The sequence below is a fragment of the Lissotriton helveticus genome, chromosome 12 (assembly GCF_964261635.1).
Source record: "Lissotriton helveticus chromosome 12, aLisHel1.1, whole genome shotgun sequence".
Lineage (NCBI taxonomy): Eukaryota > Metazoa > Chordata > Amphibia > Caudata > Salamandridae > Lissotriton > Lissotriton helveticus.
In genome coordinates, this window is record NC_136073.1 from 880,651,575 (window position 1) to 880,676,806 (window position 25,232).

At 45.1% G+C, this 25,232-nt stretch overlaps 1 pseudogene across 1 annotated transcript in view; it reads right to left on the reverse strand.

Annotated features, from left to right (window-relative positions):
* The window catches only part of LOC144799218 (phospholipid scramblase 3-like), a 135,572-nt pseudogene that overhangs the window by 24,723 nt on the left and 85,617 nt on the right, over positions 1–25,232 (reverse strand). Inside the window, exon 4 of the transcript XR_013603777.1 lies at positions 24,537–24,721. The product of XR_013603777.1 is annotated as a phospholipid scramblase 3-like (transcript). The remainder of the gene's footprint in view (positions 1–24,536; positions 24,722–25,232) is intronic.

Below are 25,232 nucleotides of genomic sequence, written 5' to 3' on the forward strand. Positions count from 1 at the left end.
GTTGCAGAAACAGGTAAGAGATGTACAGAAAAAAGGAACAGGTGTGCAGAAAGGGGCATGAGAGGTGTAGAAAGAGGGAAGAAGGATGCAAAAAGAGGCAAGAGGAGTATAGAAAGGAGCAAAAGAGGTGCAGAAAGAAGCAAGAGAGGTGCAGAGAGAGAAGAGGGGTACAGAAAGAAGCAAGAGTGGTGCAGAAAGAGGCAAGAAAGGTGCAGAAAGAAGCAAGAGAAGTGCAGAAAGAAGCAACAGAGGTGCAGAATGAGGCAAGAGGGTGCAGAAAGAGGCAAGAAAAGTGCCGAAGGAAGCAACAGAGGTGCAGAAAGAGACTAAATAAGTAAGAGGTGACGATTCTAGGTTTGCAAAGGGCCTTCCACCACACTACCCCACTTGTAACTGTATTTTTGGTAACGCTTGAGCTAGAAACAAGGGCTTTTTTGTTCAAATCTGCAGATTTTGCAGCAGATGATGGATTATGTGGAAAATGTGGAAAATCTATAATAGTACGAAAGTTGGTGCAGCCAAACAGCCACATTATTCTAGAGGCCCTGCTCATACCTTTGACTAGGTCCAAAAGTGCGCCTCAGTGGTTCCTTCTTTGTTTGTCTAATTGATTTTAGTGTTTAACTTCTATGGAAATGAGGACAACTAAACCGGAGGTTACCACTCCACAACACAGACTACCATACCACATAATTACTCTCATTTAACACAATCCCACTCTACATAATTCCTATACACTAAATACCACATATTTTCTATCCACATAATTTCACTACACACAACATACATCCACTACACTCCAAAAAAAGTAGTAAAAAACCTTTACATTTACAACGCCAATAGCTCTAACTCTCTCGAATGCGAGACCTATTACATTGCAAATGCTTCTTTAACTAGTAGTCGCATTTGCAGAGTGGTGGAGAATGGGGGCAGGGCCTCTGACCAGTGCTCAGGAATTCCGCTGAGTAGGACTTACAGGAGGTACTAGGAGGGCTTCTATGCCCCCAAAGTCCCACAAGAGTACAGTGGAATTCATCCCCCAAGCAGTACTTTGCCAGGAGGTGCGTTTGCAGAGTGGAGGAGAAAAGGGAGTATGGCCTCCGAACACATCTTAGCAATCCCACCGCGTGGGTACAGGAGGAGCAGTTGGGCCCCAACTACCTCTTCTATTACCTTTAGTAAGTCCCACACAGCAGGATTGGTAAGTTCTCTTAGCAAGCCACGTCCCCTATGCCCACCAATCTGCAAACGCGCTCTCTGGCATGCTCTTGGATGGGGATTAAAGTTCCCTTCATTGCTGGTGGTCCTTAGGGGCCAACCAGCCTACCTGATACCACCAGTAAGCCCCAGATAGGGGGATTGCTTGGAGGTGGACACAGGCCATGCCACCTTTCTCTACCACTCCGCAAACGTGCCTCCAGGTGCACTCTTGGTTGGGATATGAAGTCCCCATGCCTCCTGAGGGTCCCTGGGGGCCAACTAGCCCTCCTGTCATCTCTAGTAAGCCCCACACATCTGGATTGCTGAGAGTGGTCCGAGGCCGCACCCCCTTTTTACAGCACTCTGCATACGCGCATTTTTAAAAAAAACAGAAAGGGGGCAGTGCAGCCCTCCCCGGGGGGCAATTTCAGCCCCGGAGACCCCATCCCCCAGGGCATGGCCACCTATTTAAAAAATATATATTTTCCATTTATAGGAGGGGGCCGTGCAGCGCACCTCCTGAGGCCATTGTGGCCCTGGGGACCCGATTCCCCAGGGCTTTGCCTTTTAAAAAAAAAAGAATTATGGGAAGGGGCCACGTGGTCCCCCTTCACTGGGCCAGTTTTGGCACTGGGTACCCCAACCTCAGGGCCTACACAGCCTTTCTTTTTTTTATCATTTTGAAGGGGGGCTGGGTGGGCCCCCTCCTGAGGCACATTTTGGCCCTGGGGACCGTATCTCCCAGGGCCCAGCTTTATTTTTATTTTCAATATTAAAAAGGGGAGGAGGGTCAAGTGGCCCCCTTCCCTAGGCCCCTGGGGCCGACTTCACACCTCCTGCAGGAGCTGGCAATGCTTTTGGACAAGGGGTGCTGCTGGGATGCAGCTCGCCTTGTCCAAAAGCACTCTGCTTCCCTTCATGTGAATCCCATAGAAAATATGTAACAATTAACCAAGATTTGGGGGGGAATGGAATAAAACAAGAGGATTGTTGTGTGTACTATTTACTGATTCCCCTTTGCAGGAATGCATAACTCCTTGAAAATCAGATGTCACAATGTGGAACTGACAGTAGGTAACATAATGGTAATGTTGGTAGGTATCAACAAATTAATGGTGGTAAATGTACGAACGCACTGTATCACTTTATTATACGCTGTTATGTTTTTGTTTTTCTTATTCAATAAAAAAGAATTTAAAAAAATGCTTTTTGGCACTAGAGGGCCCTGTGGGACCCCCTGACGAGGCCTAGGGGGTCAGTGTGTTTCTACCCATGCCCCCTTTACTTTTGTTTTATGTCTTTCTTATGGTTTTTCTTGTGACTTGGTTGAACCGAGTCACAAGATGGCTGCCAACACTTCTGGGTTTGGAGTGTTGGCAGCCAATCAGAATGAAGCTTGTGATCTGGAGGGTTCGCGGATCCACCTCAGTCACCAGATATCAATATTTTTTATTTTTATTTATCAGGAACTACTGAACGGATTTACACCATTTAAAATAAAGGTTGCTTTTTGAACCAAGAGCTACCTTTATGCCAAATTTGGTGTAATTCCGTTCAGCAGTTCAGACTGTAGCCTGTTCCAAAATTTCCTATGAAAATTAACATGGAAAAAACGTGTTTTAGGACCCCCTTTTTTTCTCTTCCCCTGCTTGAGGAATCACCCCGAAACCTTCAAGACAGCAGCTGGACAGAGCGCCCCATTATTTTTGACATTTTCGCAAAGATTGGTCAAACGGCACCAAAGATAATGACTAATCAAAAAACGCTTTTCATTGGAAACTAGGTCTAAACTATAACTACCTACTGGCAACTGCCAAATTACCTGGTTGCAGCCGATTACAATATAAAATAACCTACCACTCTCTATTTTCGACTTAGTGGTGCAGGGAAACCTCTGGGTATTTGGAACAGAAAATTGACGACTGGCCACGTGGCATTCTCTGCCATCCCTAGCCCCATGTTGGTACTAGGCGTGGGTAGAACTCCCTGAGTTCACTCCATGGAATTCTGCGGCGTTATATGAAAACAGCAGAGTTTTGTGAGCATGTGGTAATCGGTATGTTGCTCTGCTTGCGCTGTTTTGTTTGTGCCGGGAGCTTGTTTTGTGCTGAAAAATTAGCACAAAACGGCACCATGTGGTGCGCCACAGGGCTGCTGCTCAACTGGATTTTCTACTCAAGCTGCAGTTTTCTCACTGCTAACAGTTGCAACAGCCCACTACTGTCCGCGTTGAGAAAATCTCACTGGGTACCGTCCTACTGCCCAAAAATGGCTAATTCTTGCTCATGCTCACCAATGAGAAGAAACTCTGCCACGTGATGGTTGGCGGTGTTTGGCCAGAACTTCGCATTACAACGTAACACAGAGTGACCAAAACGCTGCAAATTCCACCAGTGGCATGGAATTATCGCCCACCCCTGGTTGGTGCTTCGCTGAATCCTTATAGTGAGAGCATGGCCTGATATGCATTTTCTTGGGGAGGTATTCACAGGAAATATATTGCTTCATCCAGCAACCTGCTCATAGCATCGTATTCCTAACATGACTTAAACTTGCCCATCATTTATTTTTTAATGATTTTATATAGTGTGAACACTGCCCAGGTGCTTCAGAGCACTTTACAAGAGTACAGTTGACAAGTATTGTGAAAATATATTTGAGATACAGCTCAGGAAAAGAGAAGAAAATATATTTGACAGTGTGTGGGAGATGAAAGATTTAGCCCAAGTGTTTTCAAAGAAAAAAGTCACGCAGGCTTATTTACAAGCCCCTAGCGCCGCTGGTGCGTAACTTTTAATGTGGGAAAAAGTAACGCACCGGTGGCGCAAGTGGTTTGTAAATAAGGCTCTTAGGGGCGGATTACGATAGCGGTAACGTGCTATTAGCAACGTTTATCTCAAATGCAATAACATTTCCGGCGATAGCGGCTTAATGCGTGAATATCGCAGGAAATCTAGTGATATTCAGGCATTAATGCCAATAGGTTCTTAACCTGAATATCCACCTCCCATTGGATATACAGGTTAAGAACTGGTCTGAGCAGGCGTTTGTTTTCAGCGATATTCACGCTTAGCGCACATTTTTTTATCGCTGCGCCTGTGTTCTTAATAGGCGATAGTGATGTTAGCGACTGCTTTCAGTCGCTAACAGGTTGGGTACGCCCACTTTGCATGTCATTAGCGATAAATATTGCTGACATGCAAAGCGGGCCCCAAACAGCTCGCTATCGCCTCAAAGCTGTCGCTAACTGATGTTAGCGACAGCTTGCTAATAGGGCGAAGAAATTATCGCCGCTTTGCGGCTGAAAATGGCTGCAAAAGCGGCGATGATTTCATTTCGCCTGCCTTGGTAATATGCCCCTCAGTTTTGTTTTGTTTGCTTGATAGAAAGGGCATGCAAGAAGTATGTTACAATGGTTGGCTACTTGAGTTGTTGGTACATAGGCCAGAGCTATTAATTTTTTTATTTGGTAGACAAAGTTGCTATTAGTGGCGTAATCTATACTTAGGGCCCGATACTGATGCAGTTTGGAAAGCTTCTCAACCGAATGGGTTTGGGAATGGTTTCCAACCGAATTGGATCAGGAGAGTCCAACCGACCGAGTACGATACATCCAGATATGATTTGGTTGGACTCCCATTGACTTCAATGGGAGTCCTATTGGGGACCTATTGGGAAGGCTCCAGGTGTGGGGGGACCACTATGGGGCCCCAAAGTCTGATTCAGCTGCTGATTTGAGTCGGATGGCACAATTCGCAAAGGCTGTCCAAACCCAGCATCGTACTCGGTCGTTTGGAAACGCAGCCTGTAGAGACGTACATACGGCTAGGTCATTCCAAATGCCATTGGGTTTGGATTGGGATATTCCTAACGCCTTACTCGCATCATACACTTCGGTTGGAAACCTTTACGAGTCGGTTGGAAAGACACATTACCGATCCGATCTGGGCCTAGCAAATGCCATTAGGAGGCCTTCCTAACCACACCCGAATCAGGCCCTTAGAGTAGATTTTTATAGGTGTCTCCAGATAGGTTGGTTGACGTGGTAATAGCACCCTTGCATTGCAGTGTGTGGGTATATTTTTCAAATTAACTGAATCATTGCTTGTTCAAAGTCAATGATTACTTTTTGTGTAAAGGTGTTGGTGTATTGTTTTAGTATTGTAAGAAGCTCTATGTAGGTGGTGTTTTGCATATTACTGAGTTGTGCATATATGAAGGTAATGTCAGTGTCTTCATATTCGCCGTGGATGGTATATAGTTGGTAAAATGGCTAGGGGCAAACTTTGAATGTGTCATCCATCATCCACCTTTCGCAGTTTTTGCGTTTTTGCTCTGGTGATTAATCTTTTTAGAGTGAGGATGGACGGTCGTTGTTCTGTGACATGTTCAGGAACCCTAGTTAACACATTTTTTAGTATTTGGGTACTGGTCTGTTGAGAGCTGGTTCTTGCTTCTCTGATTGTTTCTAGAGCATCTCTGACCTCGATTTAAGTCACATTGGGGGGATGGTTGTGTTCTCTGACATTAACAACATGTGTTTCTACTGTAGTGGCTCTCCCATAGCAAGAATTGTAGTAATATTTACCACATTTCCAATGGGTATTGTTTCCAGTTACTTTTTCTTGCGGATAGGTGTAGCTCATGTAGCACAGAAGTAGTTTTCCCTTTTGTGAAGTTATGAATTTTGCTCCTTCTGCCATTTTTTTGTCTATCTGTGTACATATATATATATATATATATATGAAACATGACTTCCTCCAAAGAAAAAGGCCGTGACCCAAGGGAGACAATCAGGAGCACTTTATTAAGCAGCTGGCTCAGGCGGATGCATTTCGGCGACATTGGCCTTCCTCAGCGCCCCTCTCCAACTGCTCCTAGCGCTGCGTGGTAAATACAGTCCTTCCACTCGGTTGTTTTGTCCTCTATGCTCCGCCCCCTCAATGTAGTCCATATCCAAATGCAGCCCCGTGTGGTGGAACTGCATGTCCCATAATGCCCCAATGTTCAGCATAGCGGGACTGGATACAAATCAAATGGGGTGACATTACCAGCGAGAGTGTCCGTGGGAGGCACAGCTGAAAGAATCCGATGGGAGGTAAGCCAGATGCCACAACTCCATGCCCCCTCGAGTCTCCCTTCTTTACCGCTGCTACCCTTCTGCTTAGAATCCTTAGCGGGGGTGAACACAGGAACCTGGTTACCCGAATAGAGGATGCAATATCCCCTGCCGCTGTCTTCTCCAAGCTTCGTGGTGGGTTCTGGAGCTTATTGCCAACGCAATACAAACAGATGCTCAGTCGAGCTTGCCAGATAGACCAGACCAACTTGATGCAGCGGGGGTACACGTGAATGCGCACTGGCGTACGCGCATGAATGTCTGAAACATGACTTCCTCCAAAGAAAAAGGCCGTGACCCAAGGGAGACAATCAGGAGCACTTTATTAAGCAGCTGGCTCAGGCGGATGCATTTCGGCGACATTGGCCTTCCTCAGCGCCCCTCTCCAACTGCTCCTAGCGCTGCGTGGTAAATACAGTCCTTCCACTCTGTTGTTTTGTCCTCTATGCTCCGCCCCCTCAATGTAGTCCATATCCAAATGCAGCCCCATGTGGTGGAACTGCATGTCCCATAATGCCCCAATGTTCAGCATAGCGGGACTGGATACAAATCAAATGGGGTGACATTACCAGCGAGAGTGTCCGTGGGAGGCACAGCTGAAAGAATCCGATGGGAGGTAAGCCAGATGCCACAACTCCATGCCCCCTCGAGTCTCCCTTCTTTACCGCTGCTACCCTTCTGCTTAGAATCCTTAGCGGGGGTGAACACAGGAACCTGGTTACCCGAATAGAGGATGCAATATCCCCTGCCGCTGTCTTCTCCAAGCTTCGTGGTGGGTTCTGGAGCTTATTGCCAACGCAATACAAACAGATGCTCAGTCGAGCTTGCCAGATAGACCAGACCAACTTGATGCAGCGGGGGTACACGTGAATGCGCACTGGCGTACGCGCATGAATGTCTGAAACATGACTTCCTCCAAAGAAAAAGGCCGTGACCCAAGGGAGACAATCAGGAGCACTTTATTAAGCAGCTGGCTCAGGCGGATGCATTTCGGCGACATTGGCCTTCCTCAGCGCCCCTCTCCAACTGCTCCTAGCGCTGCGTGGTAGATACAGTCCTTCCACTCTGTTGTTTTGTCCTCTATGCTCCGCCCCCTCAATGTAGTCCATATCCAAATGCAGCCCCGTGTGGTGGAACTGCATGTCCCATAATGCCCCAATGTTCAGCATAGCGGGACTGGATACAAATCAAATGGGGTGACATTACCAGCGAGAGTGTCCGTGGGAGGCACAGCTGAAAGAATCCGATGGGAGGTAAGCCAGATGCCACAACTCCATGCCCCCTCGAGTCTCCCTTCTTTACCGCTGCTACCCTTCTGCTTAGAATCCTTAGCGGGGGTGAACACAGGAACCTGGTTACCCGAATAGAGGATGCAATATCCCCTGCCGCTGTCTTCTCCAAGCTTCGTGGTGGGTTCTGGAGCTTATTGCCAACGCAATACAAACAGATGCTCAGTCGAGCTTGCCAGATAGACCAGACCAACTTGATGCAGCGGGGGTACACGTGAATGCGCACTGGCGTACGCGCATGAATGTCTGAAACATGACTTCCTCCAAAGAAAAAGGCCGTGACCCAAGGGAGACAATCAGGAGCACTTTATTAAGCAGCTGGCTCAGGCGGATGCATTTCGGCGACATTGGCCTTCCTCAGCGCCCCTCTCCAACTGCTCCTAGCGCTGCGTGGTAAATACAGTCCTTCCACTCTGTTGTTTTGTCCTCTATGCTCCGCCCCCCTCAATGTAGTCCATATCCAAATGCAGCCCCGTGTGGTGGAACTGCATGTCCCATAATGCCCCAATGTTCAGCATAGCGGGACTGGATACAAATCAAATGGGGTGACATTACCAGCGAGAGTGTCCGTGGGAGGCACAGCTGAAAGAATCCGATGGGAGGTAAGCCAGATGCCACAACTCCATGCCCCCTCGAGTCTCCCTTCTTTACCGCTGCTACCCTTCTGCTTAGAATCCTTAGCGGGGGTGAACACAGGAACCTGGTTACCCGAATAGAGGATGCAATATCCCCTGCCGCTGTCTTCTCCAAGCTTCGTGGTGGGTTCTGGAGCTTATTGCCAACGCAATACAAACAGATGCTCAGTCGAGCTTGCCAGATAGACCAGACCAACTTGATGCAGCGGGGGTACACGTGAATGCGCACTGGCGTACGCGCATGAATGTCTGAAACATGACTTCCTCCAAAGAAAAAGGCCGTGACCCAAGGGAGACAATCAGGAGCACTTTATTAAGCAGCTGGCTCAGGCGGATGCATTTCGGCGACATTGGCCTTCCTCAGCGCCCCTCTCCAACTGCTCCTAGCGCTGCGTGGTAAATACAGTCCTTCCACTCTGTTGTTTTGTCCTCTATGCTCCGCCCCCTCAATGTAGTCCATATCCAAATGCAGCCCCGTGTGGTGGAACTGCATGTCCCATAATGCCCCAATGTTCAGCATATATATATATATTACCTACTGGCGGTCGCCAGTAGGTATATATAGTTAGGATTTTTTCCCTATGGGATTTTTGAAAATTCTATGTCTAATAACTTTGGCGTTTGTGGACGGAATTGGCTGAAATTTTCAGGAAAATGGCACATTTGGTTTCTGAGCAGCCCTTGAAAATTTGGGGGGGGTTCGTCAAGGGGGGGCCGAGAAAAAAGGGGGGTCCCAAAACGTGTTTTTAACATTGAGTTTTCCATAGGGCGGTTGGCCTCACTTTTAGCCCGAACGGCTGAATGGATTTGCACGAAACTTGGCAAAATTGTAGGGACTGGTAGCCCGATGTGCCTTTTGTAGGTCTCAATATATGTGCTTCAGTGGATTTTGAGAAATTAACTTTCAAAAAAAGATATATATCTGTAACAGCGGACCGGGCAGCGCTCCAGTTCGCGTACTTTTCGCGCAATGGAGCTTTGTGAAGCGAAGCTGATTTGTTCTCCGGCGTCTGTAAACATTCCAAACAGTCCGTAGCGGCCGCCATCTTGTCTCTCGGTAGGATCGAGAGACAAGAGGAGGCCAAAGCGAAGGGGCAAATGACCATAAGGGGGCATAGTAGATCCTCGCTGACCCCCTAGGTTTGATGTGGAGGTTTTAAAAGGGCCCCGCGGGGCAAAAAAAATAATAATAATAATAATCGAACGGCTGAATGGATTTGCACGAAACTTGGTAAAATATTAGGGACTGGTAGCCCGATGTGCCTTTGCTAGGTCTCAATATATGTGCTCCAGTGGATTTTGAGAAATTAACGTTCAAAAAAAGATATATATCTGTAACAGCGCTCTGCTTCGCGTAACGGAGGTTTGCGAAGCTGATTGGTTCTCTGGCGTCTGTAAACATTGCAAACAGTCCGTAGCGGCCGCCATCTTGTCTCTCGGTAGGATCGAGAGACAAGAGGAGGCCAAAGCGAAGGGGCAAATGACCATAAGGGGGCATAGTAGATCCTCCTTGACCTCTTAGGTTTGATGTGGAGGTTTTAAAAGGGCCCCGCGAGGCAAAAAAAATAATAATAATAATAATCGAACGGCTGAATGGATTTGCACGAAACTTGGCAAAATTGTAGGGACTGGTAGTCCGATGTGCCTTTGCTAGGTCTCAATATATGTGCTCCAGTGGATTTTGAGAAATTAACGTTCAAAAAAAGATATATATCTGTAACAGCGCTCCGCTTCGCGGAGATAAAATTATATCTGTATTACCTAGCTGTTGCTAACACCAGTTAGCGACGGCTAGTAGGAGATAGCGACCATCTTGGGCCCCACTTTGCATGTGAGTGATATTTATCACTAATGACATGCAAAGTGGGCATGCCAAGATGTTAGCGACTGGAAACAGTCGCTAACATCGCTATCTCCTATTATCAACTTTTGGAAATATTCGCGATAAGCGCGAATATCTCCAAAAGCTAGCGCCTGCCCTGAGCAGTTCTAAGGCATGTTATCCAATGGGAGGTGGATAACATGGCTAAGAGCATTAGCTCGGTAATGCATGAATATCGCTGAGTTTTCAGCGATATTAATGCATTGCGGTCGTTTTTTTATCGTATTTGCGATAAACCTTGATAATAGCAAGGTTTATCTGCGATAATTTCTGACGATGCTTAGCGGTAAAAAAATCGTTGCTAAGCATCGTTAGGGATAAATATCGCTTAACTTTGGTAATATGCCCCAACGTCTGGATTCGAAGGAAATCAGACGTTGGAAATCAGGAAGTGTAGAAAAACATTGTCTGCGCCATCTTGCCTTTTTTCAAATGCCACACTTTTGTCGTGCATGGCAGTCATTTTAGATGCCTTGACCAGACCCACTCTGTGCACGGTGTCGATCCTTAGCATGACTCCCCACCCTCGCAAGCATCTCCCCCAGGCAGTGGTCACCCCCGCTCTCTGTCTTATGCATGGGTAATAAACCACCCCCCATCTGCGCTGCTCTTCCCTGAGAATCACACCCTGTGCCCGCCCGACACCTCCCTTTCGCCCTATTCACTACCGCACCCTCTGACACTCCTTTTCCTCTGTGTCCGATTGTCCAGGCCGGTCCTAGGGTATCAGCTAGCCCTGCAGATGTAGTTTATGGCCCCAGCTGTAAAGAATCACCCCTCTTCAAAGGAGTTATAGTAGATCAAGGCCCACACTCGATGAGATCCGTCACAGCAGACGCGTTCCTATTATCTGAAAACCATCCTGTATTGTGATTGGGGAGGGGACCGAGCCTGAAGCGGAAGATTCCAGGGATGACTCTTTGTACATCAAAGTTTTTACAATTATGTGTCACATTAAAAATATATAGCACTCCAACAAAGTAGTAAGATTATAAAACTTTAATAACTTATAAATATATACAAGAAAACAAAAACAGTAATAACATATAAACATTTTTAGGGAAAAACAACGAAGTAGCGGTCGGCTGTGCGAATAGTCCCAACGCAGCACAACGTCCAGATTTCTGGCGTGGGGCGTCGTGGGGGGTGGGTCATCAGTAGCAAACTGTTGTGCGAATAGTTCCAAGGCAGCAGAACGATGGCACCAAGGTGATGTCCAGTAAGGTGCCGCACTGGTTTTGGTATCCTACAATGCTGCTCCGAATAACGGCGTGGGGCGCCCCGGGGGAGGCGGCGTGAACGGGCCTCTCCAGGTGGAGTCTCATCTGTTGTAGTGGGGCGCCCCTTTACCGTTTCAGTTGCCATTCCGTCCGCTTTTGGTCCACTGTGTCAAAAGCCGCAATTCAGCTGAGTTGCGCCCACTCTTGCGGTGCAGCGATAGGCGGCTGTCACAGGACTCTCAAAATGGCGGCAGGCTGTTTCCTTTTTGGGCCTGGTCCACTGAAATGGCCCTGGGACACCTTGGAAATCGGACGCTTGTCTGCTAGGTCTTGGACCCCATTCTCGAAAGCGTCCCCTCCGCCTTGAGGATTCATCAAAAGTTTTGGGGGCCCCCGACTCCTGTAGGCTTCTGGTGGGGAGCGGCTGCCATGATTGCTCGCGGAATGACCACGACGGAGCTACGAGATGGTGGTGCTCTCATGCTGATGCCAGCTTCAGTCTGAAACATCCAGAAACAAGGTGGGGCTTTCATCGTTTGGGGAAAAAAAAAAGTTTTCATCCAATGAAAAGTGTTGTTTTTAGGTCATATGATCAAGCCTTCCATCATTAGGAAACCAAAAGTAAAATGAACCAATGAAAAGTTTTATAAACAAGTCACATGACCTGTTATGCGGCATAGGGTATAAAATGCGGAGAAAATACGTTGGCACGTGAGGCGGCGTCAGTAGCGGACCGATGTGCGAATAGGCCGAAGGCAGCGCAACAATATTTCCTGAATAGAAGACACCACAAGGCGCTGAGATGCCAAGATCCGGATGGCACCGAGGTGGTGTCTAGTAAGTTGCCGCACTGGTGTGGCAATCCTACAATGGTAAAAGTTGGCGTGGGGCGCCCCGTTGGCCTGTGAGATGGCGTCAGTAGCGGACCGATGTGCGAATGGGGCCAAAGGCAGCGCAACAATATTTTCGGAATAGAAGACACCACAAGGCGCTGAGATGCCAAGATCCGGATGGCACCGAGGTGGTGTCTAGCAAGTTGTGGCACTGGTGTGGCCATCCTACAATGGTAAAAGTCGGCGTGGGGCGCCCTGTTGGCCTGTGAGATGGTGTCAGTAGCGGACCGATGTGCGAATGGGGCCAAAGGCAGCGCAACAATATTTTCTGACTGACACCACAAGGCGCTGAGATGCCAAGATCCGGATGGCACCGAGGTGATGTCTAGCAAGTTGCTGTACTGGTGTGGCCATCCTACAATGGTAAAAGTCGGCGTGGGGCGCCCTGTTGGCCTGTGAGATGGTGTCAGTTGCAGACCGATGTGCGAATGGGGCCAAAGGCAGCGCAACAATATTTTCTGTATGGAAGATACCACTAGGCGTTGAGATGCCAAGATCCGGATGGCACCGAGGTGATGTCTAGCAAGTTGCTGTACTGGTGTGGTCATCCTACAATGCTGAAACTCGGCGTGGGGCGCCCCATTAGCCTGTGAGATGGCGTCAGTAGCGGACCGATGTGTGAATAGGCCGGAACCAGCACAAGGCGCCAAGATCCGGATGTCACCGTGGTGGTTTCATAGTTGAGAGGTACTTCATCTGCAGTGGGGCGCCGAGATCCGGATGGCACCGAGGTGATGTCTAGCAAGTTGCTGTACTGGTGTGGTCATCCTACAATGCTGAAACTCGGCGTGGGGCGCCCCATTAGCCTGTGAGATGGCATCAGTAGCGGACCGATGTGTGAATGGGGCAAAGGTAGCGCAAGAATATTTTCTGAAGAGGAGACACCACAAGGGGCTGAGATTCGGTTACCACCGAGGGGATGTCTAGCAAGTTGCCGCACTGGTGTGGCCATCCTACAATACTGCTCCGAATAACGGCGTGGGGTGCCCGAAGGGGGGGGGGGGAGGCGGTGTGAACGGGCCTTCCTAGGTGGAGGCTCGTCTGCTGTAGTGGGGCGCCCCTTTACCGTTTCAGTTGCCATTCAGCTGAGTTTCGGCTGCTCTTGATGCTACAGCGACAGGCGGCTGCAACAGGACTCTCAAAATGGCGCCTGTTCTTTGGATTTGGGCCTGGTCCACTAAAATGGCCCTGGGACACCTTAGAACTCGGACGCTCGATTTTTTTTTTCCTTTCCTGTACATGCAAAAAAAGGTAAATGCCCGGTACGTTACACGCTTCATCTGCCACGATGAACTCTCCAGAGGAACCGAAAAAAAATATAGTTATGGTAACTATACCATGCATCGTCATATGGAGAGGTGGCACCAATTAATTATAGTGCTGCATAAAAGAGAGATTTGGAGGAGAACCCCTGACCTGCTAGTACATTCATCAAAGAAGTGGCACTGACAGCATCAGAGGCAAGGGAAACGGTCCCAAATATTTAGAAGAACTTTGGAAAGATTAAAATGACATGTTTAGATTGTGGCAAATTAATTTCATGTGGACAGATGAGTGTTACTCTAATAAATACAGCATATGAACATCATCATAGTCGATGGTTGGTAGAGACATTTTGACTATATCCTGGACCTGCCCGTCCTCGCCCAAAATGGCGCCGGAATAAATGGGACTCGTAACTCCTTGTTGTGTACTGGTTGCAGAACCTTGAAATCACGAGATACGTATGCAGTTTTGAAGCACATGGCGGGCGGGGACGAGAATTGATTGAATATTTCGACATCCCTATTGATATTAAGTTCTGATGTGTTATTGATTACTGTACTATTGAAAGTTCGAATTAACGTCACCCATGGTACTTGCCCGCAAATGTATATCTAGATAATTTTATTGTAACTGGCCCTGTCGTATTTTAATTATAAAATGTACGTCCACCGATTCCGTAACTTTTTGACACCTTAGTTCTTGCAACCTAATGGCCCGCCCGTTACGTTCCTCTACAGTGTAAATGTCTACTCATCATATACGATTACAGTTTGCTCCGTGGCCGGCCCACGTGGTTATAGGCTCGTATTTGTATAATGAAATTTTCACAATAAAGGTTTTTAAAAGAAAACATGGTAGTAGTATATACATTGGTAAAGTTTTTAATAATAGTCACTGTTTTAGAATCAGTAAAAGGCAAGTGAAATAAAGCAGTCCAATTACATGAAGGGTAAAAGGTATAATTCGAAGGAACGCAGTAAAGATAAATGGTCAAGGGCTGTTGTGTTTTCTACTCCTGCAACATAAAGTGATCGATAAGAATCTCATATTCAGGCGTATCGGCGACTAAGACAGCAGGTCGACCCTCTTTTGCTCAACGGCTCCGTCATGGGACGAAGAAACGCTCTTTTTCTCGAAAAAAGAATATATTTTACTTGCAGGACAGTTGTAAATTTTCCGGGAAAGTACATTAGCCTGGAACATTATAACATATATTTAAGAAAAAATAATGTTCAGAAGTAATAAAAAGCGTAATTTTTAGGTCATATGACCAAGCCTTTCATCATTAGAATAAGAAAAGTAAAATGAACCAATGAAAAGTTTTATTAACAAGTCACATGACTTGTTATGCTTACGTTACGCGCTGCGCGCCCCGGATGACTTCCGGATGCGCTAACGCGGCGCGTCATATGACGCATTACGCGACAACGCAGGTCCAGAATATAGTCAAAATGTCTCCACCAACCAGCGGTTGGAACACAACCCCTTTCAGCAGGCTAAATAGTTCTGTTAAATGACAACAGAAGGGACAGGCAACAAGAACCATCAGTCAAAGAGGGGAGGGCTAGTTCTTCTCTACCGGGTTACATTGGGGCGCTACCGGAACTGATCGAATTGGTAGTCTACAGTGTTTCTGGATATTCAGACTGAAGCTGGGGTTAGCATGAGAGCAGCACCATTTCGTAGCTCCGTCGTGGCCATTCCGCAACCAATCATGGCAGCCGCTCTTTATCGTTATTTTGGGCGGGGTGGGTGGCGGAGCCAAGCTGTTTTGCAGCCATCATTGTGTGGAGTTCAGTTCATCTCACTAGTTTTGTATTTGTCATGAGGGGTTGTTCCTAATGTTTCTATTTTAGCGAGGTCAAAAAGAGATCCCATTAGTGGCCTACTGATTTTGCTCGATTCCTTTTCTTTTTTTTTTACACGATTTTTCGTTATCTGCGAAGACTAAACAGAGTATTGCGACTCTGTGTTTGTTTGTAAATAGAGAATGAACCAAAGAGAACCAATTCTAAAACAGTAAATACTTGGATAACAATCAATCAAATGGAGAGAGAAGCAGGCACGACGTATTAAAACGGGGGCAAAGGCCTGCGTTAACTACCCTTCACTATGTGCAAAGAGAGAGTACTCCTAATAGAAATGAGGGGGGGGGGCACCATTCAAAGCAGATCAGTGTGCATAAACACGAAAATGTTTTCACTTACCACGTACTTGACATTCGACAGCTTATGATATTTGCTATTAAAAAACCATTGAAATTCACTGAAAAAACCATAGGTTATAGACCATATATAGTTAGGAATTAGCATTTACAAAACCTTGAAAATTCACTGAAAAAAACATAGGTTATAGACCATATATAGTTAGGAATTAGCATTTAAAAAACCTTATTTTACTCACACAAAACCATTGAAATTCCATATATAGTTAGTTGCACTAACTATATATCGCGCACCCGCAATCCACTGCTGATCATGTCACATATTACATCATTCATGACATGGTCAGTGACATCACTGATGACATCACTGATGACATCTCAAATGACATCACTGATGAGACCACTGATGACATCATCCAGTGACTGTGTGTTTCTGTAAAGTTTAAATATGTTTTACATATTGAAGAATGAGTAGATGTATAAGTGTCTGGACGAAGGATTTAGTAGGTGCATGACTGAATGTATGAGTGAGTGATTAAATGTGTCTCACTGAGTGCATGGGTTAGTGACTAAACTGTCTTAATTTGTGCATCATTATGTCTGTTGTTCTGTAAACTGCTGCATGTGTTGATCAGTAGCTATATGATTAACTATATGGGTTATTGATTGATTGTCCAAGTATTTGTATGGGAGACTGAGTGTGTGTGTGGCTGGCTGGGAGGTGTGTGACTCTGTGCAGATCAATGTGTACTTGTATCAATGATTGTATAAGAAAGTAAGTATGTGTTAGTATATGTTTGAAAATGTAAGGTGCTCTATGTTTAACTGTATAGACAAGAAAATGGAAGTGTGATTGATTCTTTACAGGACTGACTAGGTGTGTGAGTAACTCCATGGATGAGTGGCAGAGTGTGAGTGTCTGTATAGGTGTATGAGTGCATATGATAGTGTCGTAAAGATGAGTGATTGTATGTATGAATGATTGTATGGGTGAATGAGTGAATGTGTGTGTAGACGTAGGAATCAGTGAGTACGTATGTAGTAACTAGTATTGGTGTGTCAATGGTTTCAAAAATTATACTCTGTATTTAACACTGGGTGAAACAGAGGTTATATTAAAATGTGAGGAGATGCATTGTATTGTCACATGAATGATATCATCAGTGATGTATGTATGTATAGGCATTTATATAGCGCACTACTTACCCGTAGGGTCCCAAGGCGCTTCGACCGCTGCGAAACCCTTCCTGGATTCCCTGAGAGATGGTCCCTTAATGGGTATCTCCAGGGTGAGACCAGGCATCCCCGGCGGTCTGGTGGGGCCGTTAGTGAAGATGAGGCAAGCTAATGCCCAGAGTTGCCGAGTGTGAACGCTGATCAGAGTGGGCACCGAGGCGAGAGAATTATCGAGTCCGCTGACCCTGGTCCAGAAACCTGCCGCGCCGGGAATCGAACCCTGGTCCCGGGCCGTCCTCTGCTCTCGGGTCTGCCGCCTCTAACCAGTGAGCCACACTACTTCACTTGTGGTCATTGATGTCAAATGAGATGTCATCAGTGATCTCATCAGTGATGTCATTTGAGATGTCATCAGTGATGTCATCAGTGATGTCACTGACCATGTCATGAATGATGTAATATGTGACATGATCAGCAGTGGATTGCGGGTGCGCGATATATAGTTAGTGCAACTAACTATATATGGAATTTCAATGGTTTTGTGTGAGTAAAATAAGGTTTTTTAAATGCTAATTCCTAACTATATATGGTCTATAACCTATGGTTTTTTCAGTGAATTTTCAAGGTTTTGTAAATGCTAATTCCTAACTATATATGGTCTATAACCTATGGTTTTTTCAGTGAATATATATATATATATATATATATATATATATATATATATATATATATATGTATATTAATTATCTGATTTTGAACAGTAAATATGTTTGTATAATTATTATATTTGAAAATAAACCTACATTTGTCTTGCTTTAATTTTCTTGATGGATATTTTATCGATGGTTGTGGTTTATCCAGTGGTTTGTTTACTGTTGGTTTAAATGCAAACTGTTATTATTTATTAAAGTGTTACATATAATTGTATTATTTAGATTTTTTAGTCTCTCTTTTTATCTAGTTGAAAAAAAATAATACTTACTAATTGTAGTTGATGTTGTTGTATGTTAAAGTTTGGAGAATATGTGTGGAGAAAAGTATTTGTTAGTTATCTTTGATTCTTTATTTAATTTATCTTTTTTTTGTTTGCTCTATTTGTTGTTTAATTTATATACTTACTTAGTTTCATATTTTTCTTGCTTTCAAAGTTAATGTTTGTTTTGAGTTTTTTTGGCAGAGTTATAGTGAAGTGTAATCTGTGACATATAAAAGAAAACATAGTTTTAGTTAATTTGATTACTTTGAATATTAGGGGGCCTATTCCGTCCGCCACCATAACGATGAATGGGACCATCTGCCAGAGGTGCAGTGGTCCCGCTGTGGCCATCAGGATGCCACCGCCATGGTGGCAGTGGCATCTGCCATCCACAACATTGTGGCGGGCGGTGCTCACAGCACCTCCCGCCACAATGCTGTGCATGCACGTTGTGCATTGGCATGCACAAGGTGACAGGTACCGTGCGGTGCCTGACACCTTTTCCACATCAATGTGGGGGGGTACCATAGGTACCCCTCATGTGTTACCCCCACACCCCCAACACTTCGGGGGCCCGCACAAGCAGAAACCACATGCCTGTCCATGGTGGCAACACAGCCATGGAAAGGCACATATCCGCCTGCATGTTAATATGGCTGGTGGTGTCTTGCAGACACCGCCACCATATTAAGCCCCTTTTCCGACTAGTCAACGGGTGGTAAAGTGACACATGGTCTTCCTGTCCACCGCGGACCCTCCAGCCGTTCTAATATGGCGGGGTTCATTCAGGCTTGGATGGCGGGCGGATCAACCACGCTGGCCTGACGGTGGCTACTGCCGGTCCGGTAGGGGCGATCCGCCCGCCATTCAAATAGACCCCTTAGTCTCTATTTTTATTTATTTGTAAAAAAATATATATACTTACTCTTTTTAGTTGATGAAGTTTCTTTCATTGATGTTGTGGTTTTGTTGACTTCTGTAGAAGCTGTTAAGAGAAAAGTATTTGTTTTGCTATGTTTTGCGTTTTCATTCAATTTATTAATTTGAAATACTTTACTTTATTTGTTGCTTAACTTATATACTTTGTGATATATTTTTTAGATATCGATATTTTTGTGTTCTTTATTTTTGTTGTTGATATTTTTGTCATCAATATTTTTCTAATATGTAGTTTTTTATCAATGTTTCTGTTATTTCTTTTTTGTGTACTTTGTGTCGATATTATTGTATATGATATTGTTGACTCAATGTTTTTGTTGTTTGTAGTTATAAGAGTCCATAAGAGCCGATGTTGTATCAGTGCTCCGTTCCAAAGGGCCGTGAAATTAAGTCTAAAGTGTGTTTATAATTGTTTCAAAAGTATTCTAAAAATCTGAGTTATTTCTTTTTCAGAGAGCAAGTCCTATAGTTTGGTCTCAAACACAGCTCATTGGAACTCCAGAAACCAAATGGAATTGGCCAGTCCTTATAAAAAAAATTGGAGTTACAAGTCAAGGGAAATTGTTTAGAAATGCCAACTCTTAGAACAAGTTTAGAGCTTGCAATATGAACCTTTGCCCAGGAGCACTGCTTCTCCCCTGAGGACAGAAATATAATGATGCAGACAGACCCAGGGTGACAGAACAAATGTGTGAAGTCGACTCATAGGCTCTTGTTCAGCAAGGCTAGGATCAGTCCCCAGGGAGCTGAGCATCCATTTTATGACAAATTTCCATTCATCATATACCAGCATGGGATAGTAAAGAAATGGCCAGATGGACCTATGCCCTATGGTAAGATGGAAGACCTCTCTAAATATGCTAAGCTGAGCACCTCCAAAGGATGCCTGGTGGGTGCCGACCTCTGCCTGACCCGCTTGCTCACTAAGAAGAATGTGGGTCTCATTTAGAGTTCAGGAGTCTCTGAAAATCCTTGAGATTTTGGAGGAAATTATAAATGAGGAAAGAAATCCAACCACTGCATGTCCTCCATCAGAGGGATAGTAAGGGGAGGAATCAAGCTTGTAGATTGAACACCTTTTTAGAGTTTCCTCTAGAATTTGGAAGATTTTCCCCATAACTCTAAATCATGCTGTGTGTATGTGGAATGAAATAAAAAGCCTCCACCTGGTCCCATGGATTAGTGGGATACCTGTGCTGTTTTCAAGATAATTGCATCCTGTTGTGGTACTGGGCCTGATGTCTGGAGACCATCCCAGAAGAGTTTGATTGCTGAGAGCTACAGAGGAGAACTACAGAAGAGCTCCAGTGTGCTTTGAACTAATTTACTCAGGCACTTCAGCAAGAAGAGCTAACTGTGTCAAAAGAGATTGTGGCCATCTAGTGTTGTGTTGTACTGCCATAGCCAGTTCATTTGGGCCCAGTCCTAAAGATTGCTTTAAGACACCTGCTCTGATGCTGTGTCTAGGGTCTAAGGACCGTCCCTGAAGTGTTTGGCCATCCCGGTGCTATGCTTTGGAGATTTGGGACATAGGGCGACCAGTCCTAAAGTTCTATTTTGATAACCAGAGTGAGTGGCACCTGCTGGTGGTGAAGATGATCTATCCAGAAACTCCATGATTTACAGAACTACAGTTACCTTCAAGATCAATCCATGCCCCCTCCCGTTGGGGGACGACCATCTTCACTTGCAGACCGGCTAAGTACTCTACCTCATGGCTTGGTCCTTCAGAATATCGTAACACTAGCATTTTTCTTTTCTTTTTTGTCCTCAATTTGCCAACACTCTTGTTCGGGTGTGCTCTGATCCCTCTAGGTCTTACAAAGTGTGGTAAACTTGACCGGTGAACATTGAGGTGATCTTCGGTAGTAATTCACAAGCATTGTATCTACTTCCCTTTCCTGCGCCGACCGGTACCGCCCACAGGAGATTATGGTAGCCCACAGCAGGATGGCTTTAGTAATAGGACTCATGTTTCCTTTTCTCTCCACCTCACCAATGGAGCCCAAACTTTCCTCTCGCTCAAGGGGTCACATGCCATATCTGACTCGCTGGTGTAAATTATATTTTTGAGGCACTTTATGAATAAGGGTGAGTTTCCTGACTTCCGTAGCCTGCATATCTCTTGCCGGGCCAAGAGAATCACATAAAACAGAAATTTCTCGTGAGAAATGCGCATTCCCTGGCGGCCGCGCATTAGTATCCAAGATGGCGGCGCGGTTACCAGAGGGAGCCCCGGAGACGCAGCCGACAAGGTAAGTGGTGTTTATTGTTTTTAAAATCATTATTTAAGTATTTAGGGAGGGCGGGAGGGAGGCGGGTGGCGGGCAACTTCGCTACGCCCACGCAGTGGGCGTAGTGTTGCCTGCTACGCCTACTTCGCAAATGGCGAAGTAGGCAACACTACGCCTACTCCGTGGACGTAGCGAAGTGCTACGCCCAGGGTTAATATATTTAAGGGAAGATTTGCCATTTTGACAATAGTCCTGCTACTTCCTGACTGTTTTTTTTCCAATTAACTTTTGTGATATCTTCAACCCTTTGTGTAATTAACATCCCTAGGTAACGCATTTGAACTTTTACCCCATGGTTCCGTATATCCTGATTCCACTCCATTATCTCAGTTTTATCTACATGTATTTTGTATCCCGATACCTGACCAAATATCCCTGCCTTCCTCATTAGGTTAGGGATTGCATCCTGCGGATTTGATGTATACAGCAGTAGATCGTCTGCATACAGTGGTAATTTGACCTCAAAACTATTTAACCTAAAGGGAAGTATAGTGGTATCTGCTCTAATTAAATTTGCAAAAGGCTCTATATAAAAATTAAAAAGAAGCGGGGACAGAGGTCAACCCTACCTTGTCCCCCTAAAAATATAAAACCAGTCAGAAAGCTCACCGTTTACTAGAACTTCAGCCTTTGGAATAGAATACAACATTTTCACTGCCGTAACTGGGTTTTGTGGAAATCCAAAACTACGTAGAGACTCCCATAAGTATGCCCAATACACCTGATCTAATGCTTTTGCTGCGTCTACTGCTACTAAGGTGAGCGGTACTTTCCGGGTCTCCGCTATATCTACAACTCCAATCAACTGAAAAGTTAAATCTTTGAGTTGTTTCTCAGAAATAAATCCAGTTTGATTGGGGTGGATCACCTGTTTTATTACTTTAGCTACTCAAGCTGCTATAAAACCAGAAAATATCTTGAAGTCCGAGTTCAATAGCAAAATTGGTCTGTATGAATCAACTCTTCTTGGATCTTTTTGGTTTTAAAATTAAAGTCACTATGGCCTCAGACCAAGATTGAGGAGAGTTTTCCCCACCAATGTAAATCGCATTAAAAAAGTCCTTTAAAACTGGAATTACTATATCAATAATAGATAAGCAGACATCCACTGGAAGGCCATACAGCCCTGCAGCCTTCCCCTTTGCCATTCTCTTGCACTGGGCTCTAATCTCTCCCTCCGTAATTTCTCCTTCTAGAGCTTTCTGTTGTGCATTAGCTAGCTGATGGAGAAACGCTGATCTTAACCATTCAGCTATAGCCTCTAGGTCGGGTTGGATCTCCTCTCTATACAAATCTCTCATAAAATGACTGGCCTCTCCACAGATATCAATATTTGCATAAAGTAATTCTCCTGTGTTTCTACCTATTAATTCTCAGATCGTATTTCTTGGTCTGACCCCCTTAGCCTTCCAGGCTAGTAAAGAACTACACTTTTCTCCGTAGGCAAAATGCCTGAGTTTACCAGCTTTCCACTTATCCAATGCTTTCTTATCTATCTTCCCTTGAAATACTGCTTGTAGCCCCTCTAGCTCTTTACTCAGGGCAGAAACTTTATCCATGTCCTCCATAGAGACCCTCTATAGTTCCCTTTCCTTTGCCTTAATCTCTTCCAACGTTTGCACGACCTCTCGCCTCTCCTCCCTTTTTTTTCCTACCATTACAGATCTTATCTCCCCCCTTAAGTAGGCCTTATACGCTTCCCAGACTACTTGGCATTCAGCTGATCCTATATTTGCCTGGAAATGTGTCTCTGAATTTTCTCTTAGATCTACAACTACCCCCTCATCTAGAAAGATAGTCCTGTCTACCGTCGATCTTCCCTGTCCCTCCCTTTGTTGTATCATCAGTGCCAGAATGACAGCAGAGTGATCCGACATTATCGCAGGGGTGTGTACTACCTCAGTTACATCTCCACACAATTCTAGATCTAATAAAAAATAATCAATCCGGGAGTGGTGCCCGCATTTTTTACTATAAAAAGTAACTTCCCTCGCCTCCCTCCACTTAGTCCACCAAATATCAATCAAATTAAACTCCTTCATCATACTTTTTAGCCTAGAGAATGTTCTAGGGGGGTTGGTATATTTTACTTTTGAAGTCCTATCTCATTCTTTATCCATGACTAAGTTAAAATCTCCTCCCATCACAATGGGTGCTGTTGTCTCTAATAGGCAGGATTCCATCTTAATTAAGGCCTCAGGGTTATCATTGTTTGGAACATAGTATACTGTGCACACTAAGGGTCTGTTTTGGATCACAAAGGGTCACCGCTAGCCATCTACCTGAACAGTCAGTTTCAGATTTAATTAATCTTATCCCATTATCACTTTTGATAATGATGGCTAATCCTCTAGTACTCCCCCTCTGATCAGAACATACTCTCTCTTGAATCCATCTACACTTATTAAAGCTCTGTCTACATTCAAGACTCAAGATGTGATTCCTGTAATAAGATGATTTGGGCAGTACTATCTTTAAGAGGTTAAATGACACTTTCCTCCTAAATCTCAACCCGTTCACATTACAAGTAAATAAATTAACAACGTTTAGCTTGTCCATTCTCTAAAACCCATGTTAACCGTTCTTACCCTATGATATTGGCTCCGGCACATAATTTGACCAACTGTTATCACTATCCTCTTAATACAATAGCAAATGAGGACTGTTTTTTTTATTTTTCTCCCACTGCTCCCTACACCCAGTGCCCCCCATCCTTCCTCCCCCCGAAAACCCCCCTTTCCAAACCTAGGGCGATACACTCCGCCCTTTGCGATTGCCCCCATCCCTCCCACAGAGGAGAGACTCAACAAGACTCAACAAGGCCGTAAAAATAAGACCTTTCAAAAAAAAGAAAAAAAGAAAGAATGCAAACCAGCCTATCTATAGCCTTTATCTATACCGTCATACAAATTCCTCAAGGGGCCCATACCCTAATATAAAAAATCAGCCATAGTCTCAAACATTTCTTTTATCATGTCTTATCATATCTTATCAAGTCATCTGTGCTAAAAAAGTATCCACTTCTTCTGGATTGCTCATGATTTTTAAAATGGCTGGAAATTTTAGCTGAACCTGGACACCCTTGCTCCGCAACTCATTCATTCTGGTACCCATCTCCCACTGCCTCTGGGCAGTCCTCTTACCCAGGTCAGACCTGATTTGATATGAGAATCCATCATAATTTAAGAACCCCCCTTCAGGGCCCCCTCTTTCCTAACATTGTTGTGGGTCTTACTCCCCCATGTGCGCATGTGCTGTCGGCAGCTTCCTTGGAGGTAAATGATACCATCTCATGGTCTTCTACAGGTACGCCTATAGTACTGGCACATGGGCCCCTCGGGCGCTCATCACCATATTCTGCTGTTTTGACAAAACTAGATGTCACTGTTTACCCACAAAGGTATAAATCTTGGCACATGTATTTTGGGTGATGAACCTGGAGTTCTGCCTCTACCACATGAGGCATCTGGGATGGCAACTTACTTCATCAGTCAAGTTGCAGCAATGGTCGGGGAGGAGGAGGCGCAGCACGTGACTCTGGGAGTTGTTGTACACTCTGACGTCCAGCCGGGGGCCACAGCACTCACTCTCCCCTACGGCATGGAAGATCTTCTGGCTGTCTGCGTTGAGGATCTCAAACTCATTGCAGGACTGGAACAAGCTGATCCCTGGGGAGACAAGAGTGGATTGTGAGAAGAAAGAGCGACTCCAAAGGAGGGTAACACCACCCAAACCCCCCCACACCAGTCCCCATCCCCAGTGTTACCTCCACACTCATGATGGATGTATACACTAGTGATCCAGGGACTGAGCTGAAACATTCATGCGGGAAGTATCTCTTCAGCCATTGGCTACTATGCAATATGTCTGGGGATGTCACCTTCCTGCACTTTAGTTCCATCTGTGATAGATGCAGGTGCAGTTGTGCTACCTGTGGTTTTGTGCGAATGTGACATTAGCAGATTTCTAGAGCACAATGGATAATTCATTGTACACTTTGCTCAGAAAGTGGATGTCTGTTCTTATGTGTACTGTCTGTGTGATGAAAACTATACTCCACATACGTAGTCGCTTTTGAGATACATCAAGCTAACAGGTCTCAAATCCATAACAAACCTTTTCTTTATATGCAAAGATAATATTTCAATACACATTGAAACACTAATTTTAAGTTGGCCA